We start from the raw sequence: 6,965 nt of genomic DNA, 5'->3' as shown, positions 1-6,965 counted from the left end.
AAATGCTAAAGGAACTTCTCAAGGCAGGAAACACAAGAGAAGGAAAAGACCTACAAAAACAAACGCAAAACAATTAAGAAAATGGTAATAGGAACATACATATCAAAAATTACCTTCAATATAAATGGATTAAATGCTCCATCCAAAAGACGTAGACAGGCTGAATAGATACAAAAACAAGACCTGTAGATATGCTGTCTACAAGAGACCCACTTCAGACCTAGGGACACATACAGACTGAAAGTGAGGAGATGGAAAAAGACATTCCATGCAAGTGGAAATCAAAAGAAAGCTGGAGTAGCAATTCTCATATCAGACAAAATAATTTTAAAATAAAAACTATTACAAGAGACAAAGAAGGACACTACATAATGATCAAGGAATCAATCTAAAAAGAAGGTATAGTAATTGCAAATATTTATGCACCCAACATAGAAACACCTCAGTACAAAAGGCAAATGCTAACAGCCATAAAAGGGAAAATTGACAGTAACACAATCATAGTAGGGGACTTTAACACCCATTTGCACCAATGGACAGATCATGCAAAATTAAAATAAATAAGGAAACACAACCTCTAAATGATACATTAAACAAGATGGACTTAATTGATATGTATAGGGCATTCCACACAAAAAGAGCAGAATACACTTTCTTCTCAAGTGCTCATGGAATATTCTCCAGGATAGATCATATCTTGGGTCACAAATCAAGCCTCATTAAATTTAAGAAAACTGAAATTGTATCAAGTATCTTTTCTGGCCACAACGCTATGAGACTAGATATCAATTACAGGAAAAAAATCTGAAAAAATACAAACACATGGAGGCTAAACAATACACTACTAAATAACCAAGAGATCACTGAAGAAATTAAAGAGGAAATCAAAACATACCTAGAAACAAATGACAATGAAAATATGATGACCCAAAACCTATGGGATGCAGCAAAAGCAGTTCTAAGAGGGAAGTTTATAGCAATACAGTCCTACCTTAAGAGCAAGAAACATCTCAAACAACCTAACCTTACACCTAAAGCAATTAGAGAAAGAAGAACAAGAAACCCCCAAGTCAGCAGAAGGAAAGAAATAATAATGATCAGGTAAGAAATAAATGAAAAAAAAATGAAGGAGACAGTAGCAAAGATCAATAAAACTAAAAGCTGGTTCTTTGAGGAGATAAACAAAATTGATAAATCATTAGCCAGATTCATCAAGAAAACGAGGGAGAGAACTCAAATCAATAAAATTAGAAATGAAAAAGGAGAAGTTACAACAGACACTGCAGAAATACAAAGCATCCTAAGAGACTACTAAAAGCAACTCTATGCCAATAAAATGGGCAAACTGGAAGAAATGGACAAGTTCTTAGAAAGCTATAACCTTCCCAGACTGAACCAGGAAGCAATAGAAAATATGAACAGACCAATCATAAGTAATGAAAGTGAAACTGTGATTAAAAATCTTCCAACAAACAAAAGTCCAGGACCAGATGGCTTCACAGGTGAGTTTTATCAAACATTTAGAGAAGAGTTAACACCAATCCTTCTCAAACTCTTCCAAAAATTGCAGAGGAGGGAACACTCCAAAACTCATTCTATGAGGCCACGATCACTCAGATACCAAAGCCAGACAAAGATACTACAAAAAAAGAAAATTACAGACCAATATCACTGATGAATATAGATGCAGAAATACTCAACAAAATACTAGCAAACAGAATCCAACAACGTATTAAAAGGATCATACACCATGATCAAGTAGGATTTATCCCAGGGATGCAAGGAGTCTTCAATATATGCAAATCAATCAATGTGATAAACCATATTAACAAATTGAAGAACAACCATATGATCATCTCAATAGATGCAGAAAAACCTTTTGACAAAATTCAACACCCATTTATGATAAAAACTCTCCAGAAAGTGGGCATAGAGGGAACCTACCTCGACATAATAAAGGCCATATATGACAAACCCACAGCCAACATCATTTCCAATGGTGAAAAACTGAAAGCATTTCCTCTAAGATCAGGAAGAAGACAAGGATGTCCACTCTCACCACTATTATTCAATATAGTTTTGGAAGTCCTAGCCACAGCAATCAGAGAAGAAAAAGAAATAAAAGGAATACAAATTGGAAAAGAAGAAGTAAAACAGTCATTGTTTGCAGATGACTTGATACTATACATAGAAAATCCTAAAGATGCCACCAGAAGACTACTAGAGCTAATCAATGAATTTGGTAAAGTTGCAGGATACAAAATTAATGCACAGAAGTCTCCTGCATTCCTATACACTAACAAGGGAAGATAAGAAAGAGAAATTAAGGCAACAATCCCATTCACCATTGAAACAAAAAGAATAAAATACCTACGAATAAACCTACCAAAGGAGGACACAGACCTGCACTCAGAAAGCTATACGACACTGATGAAAGAAATCAAAGATGACTCAAGCAGATGGAAAGATATACCATGTTCTTGGATTGGAAGAATCAATACTGTGAAAATGATATACTACCTAAAGCAATCTACAGATTCAATGCAATCTCTATCAAATTATCAGTGGCATTTTTAACAGAACTAGAACAAAACATCTTAAAATTTGTATGGAGGCACAAAAGACCCCACATAGCCAAAGGAATCTTGAGGGAAAAAAATGGAGCTGGAGGAATCAGACTACCTGACTTCAGACTATACTACAAAGCTACAGTAATCAAGACAGTATGGTATTGGCACAAAAACAGTAATATAAATCAAAGGAACAGGATAGAAACCCAGAGATAAACCCACGCACCTATGGTCAACTAAACTATGACAAAGGAGGCAAGGGTATACAATGGAGAAAAGACAGTCTTTTCAATAAGTAGTGCTGGGAAAACTGGGCAGCTACATGTAAAAGAATGAAATTAGAACAGAGGGAAGAAGACTCCCAAACTCATTCTATGAGGCCACCATCACCCTAACACCAAAGCCAAAGTTGTCACAATAAAACAAAACTACAGGCCAATATCACCGATGAACATAGATGCAAAAATCCTCAACATAATACTAGCAAACAGAATCCAACAGGACATTAAAAGGATCATACACCATGGTCAAGTAAGGTTTATCTCAGGAATTCAAGGATTCTTCAATATATGCAAATTAATCAATGTAATAATCATATTAACAAATTGAAGGATAAAAGCCATATGATAATCTCAATAGATGCAGAAAAAGCTTTTGACAGTATTCCACACACAATTATGATAACATCCTCAAGATGCTACCGGAAAACTACTAGCCCTAATCAATGAATTTGCTAAAGTAGCAGGATACAAAATTAATGCACAGAAATCTCTTGCATTCCTATATGCTAATGATGAAAAATCTGAAAGAGAAATTAAGGAAACACTCCCATTTACCACTGCAACAAAAAGAATAAAATACATAGGAATACACCTACCTAAGGAGACAAAAGGCCTGGGTGCAGAAAACTATAAGACACTGATGAGAAGAATTAAAGATGATACAAACAGATGGAGAGATATAGCATGTCCCTGGATTGGAAGAATCAACATTCTGAAAATGACTATACTACCCAAAGCAATCTACAGATTCAGTGCAATCCCTATCAAAATACCAATGGCATTTTTAACAGAACTAGGACCAAAAATTTCACAATTTGTATGGAAACACTAAAGACCCCGAATAGACAAAGCAATCTTGAGAAAGAAAAATGGAGCTGGAAGAATCAGGCTCCCTGACTTCAGATTATACTATAAAGCTACAGTAATCAAGACAGTATGGTACTGGCACGAATACAGAAATATAGATCAATGTAACAGGATAGAAATCCCAGTGATAAACCCATGCACATATGGTCACCTTATCTTTGATAAAGGAGGCAAGAATATACAATGGAGAAAAGACAGCCTCTTCAATAAGTGGTGATGGGAAAACTGGACAGCTACATGTAAAAGAATGCAATTAGAACACTTCCTAACACCATACATAAAAATAAACTCAAAATGGATTAAAGACCTAAATGTAATGTCAGAGGCTCTAGCACTCTTAGAGGAAAACATAGGAAGAACACTCTATGACATAAATCACAGTAACATCCTTTTTGAAACATCTCCTAGAGAAATGGAAATCAAAACAAAAATAAACAACTGGAACCTAATGAAGATTAAAATCTTTTGCACAGAAAAGGAAACCATAAACAAGATGAAAAGACAACCCTCAGATTAGGAGAAAATATTTGCAAATGAAGCAACTGATAAAGGATTAATCTACAAAATATACAAGCAGCTTATGCAGGTCAATATCAACAAAAACAAACAACCCAATCCAAAAATGGGCAGAAGACCTAAATAGACATTTCTCCAATGAAGATATACAGATGTACAACGAACACATGAAAGGATGCTCAACATCACTAATCATTAGAGAAATGCAAATCAAAACTACATTGAGGCATCACCTCACACCAGTCAGAATGGCCATCATTAAAAAATCTACAAACAGTAAATGTTGGAGAGGGTGTGGACAAAAGGGAACCCTACTGCACTGTTGGTGAGAATGTAAATCGATACAGCCACTATGGTGAACAGTATGGATGTTCCTTAAAAAACTAAAAATAGCACTACCATATGACCCAGCAATCCCACTACTGGGCATATACCCTGAGAAAACCAAAATCCAAAAAGAGTCATGTACCATATATTCATTGCAGCACTATTTAAAATAGCCAGGACGTGGAAGCATCCCTGGTGTCCATCGACAGAGGCATGGATAAAGAAGATGTGGCACATATATACAATGGAATATTACTCAGCCATATAAAAAAACAAATTTTCTGTAGTGAGGGTGATGGACCTAGAGTCTGCCATACAGAATGAAGTAAGTTAGAAAGAGAAAAACAAATACCATATGCTAACACATATATATGGAATCTAAAAAAAAAAAAAAAGCTTCTGATGAACCTAGTGGCAGGACAGGAATAAAGACGCAGACATAGAGAATGGCCTTGAGGACACAGGGAGGGGAAAGGGTAAGTTGAGACGAAGTGGGAGAATAGCATTGACATATATACTCTATGAAAAGTAAAATAAATAGCTAGTGGGAAACAGCTACATAGCACAGGGAGATCATCTCAGTGCTTTGTGACCACCTAGAGGGGTGGCGGGTGGGATGGTGGGGGTGGAGGGATACACAAGAGGGAGGGGATATGGGGATATATGTATATGTGTAGCTGATTCACTTTGTTACACAGCAGAAACTAACACAACATTGTAAAGCAATTATACTCCAATAAAATGTTTAAAAAAAAATAAAGCATTAAAATCTAAAAAAAAAACGACAAAAAAATGTTTTGTCATAATTAACACAAATTCACAAGTTGTCTTAAAAATCTGGCCTTATTGATCCTAATGGTTTCCAAAATAAATGAGAAAACAAATCATAAAGAAAATCTCAACAAATTTTAAAAATTTGTGTCATACACACTGTTCTGTGACTATAATGACATCAATTTAATATGAATAATTGAAAGGCATAAAAAGATAAGCATAGTTTTCTAAATTTAACAATAATATTTAAATAGCTCGTGTGTTGAATATTTTGAGCTGAATAAAAATTTTAATATTCTATATCAAAATTAAAAATTATGAATAAGTGATATTTTGAGGAGAAACTATGTCCTTGCATTGTTACATTAGAAAAGAAAAAGCCTGATAATTAGTTGAGTATATAAATAAATAAGGAAGAAGTTGAGCCATTACATGCTTTAAGAAAGTCTTAAAGGCTTAACGGCTTTAAGTATGACTTTGGGTGAAAAAATTAAAGAATGGAGCAGAAATTAATGGAAAAAAATGTTACAGTAGAGATGATCAAAATAGACATAGTTTCTTTTTTTAAAAAACTAGTAGTAAAGTCCAGTATCTGGTGTTATTGGTGAATGATTGAAGGTACAAATAAATCAAGTTGAAAAAGTTATCAAAGATGAAAACTATATGATGAATAATATTATGAAACAATTTGTTCCAATACTTTTAAAAACATATAAAAATCTTACAAAGAATTACAAATCAAATAATCTCAGACGCATTAATGAATTGAAGAAAACAGTTAAGAATATCAACTGAGGTTGGTTTGAAGGTGAATTCTAGCAAAATAGCAAACAGTTAATTCTGATCTTACACAATCTCTTCCTGATAGGAAAGTGAAATAGGAACTCCATCTTGAGTCTTTCTGAGTTAAAAATAATCTTGTTTGCAAAAGCAAACTAAATTATAAAGTAATTTCACTAATGAAGATAGATGGAAAACTTTTAACAAATATTAGCCCACCCCACCTACGATTACTTTCAAAAAACAATGAAACCATTAAAAAGTTTGTTACTGATTATATGACAAGCTTAAGGAGAAAACAAATCATTTTGATAGATTTAGAAAACATATTTGATAAATTTCACCATTCTTTCTTAAAAATACGCAGACAAATGAAAACTTAGAAAACAGTAATAAAAGGTGACATTCTTAGTCTGATAAAGAGTAGCTACCAAAACCTACAACAATTACTACCCTTAATAAATAATATCTGAAGTTTTTCTTTAAAAACAGGAAAAGTCAATATCTGACATAGATTATAATAGAACATGCATTGGTGGACCTAGCCAAGTAATAATAAGAAAATTAAATAAAAGGTATAAAGTTTGGAAAGGAAGTAACAAAACTGTCACTATTCACAGATTAAGTCATTTTCTAAATAGAAAACCTCAAGGGTATTATGGATTTTATTACTAAAAAATCCATATTACTAATAAATTCATATTTATTACTAAATTATGGATTTATTACTAAAATTTTTCAGTAATTTTATAAATTATTGAATAAAAGGTCAATATATCTATTTTACATTTCTAAACATTAACAAAGACATTTAAAAACATAATTAGGAATATACTACTTAAAATATCAA

This window comes from Phocoena sinus, chromosome 2 (assembly GCF_008692025.1).
Source record: "Phocoena sinus isolate mPhoSin1 chromosome 2, mPhoSin1.pri, whole genome shotgun sequence".
Classification (NCBI taxonomy): domain Eukaryota; kingdom Metazoa; phylum Chordata; class Mammalia; order Artiodactyla; family Phocoenidae; genus Phocoena; species Phocoena sinus.
Note: the sequence above shows the minus strand (reverse complement) of the source record.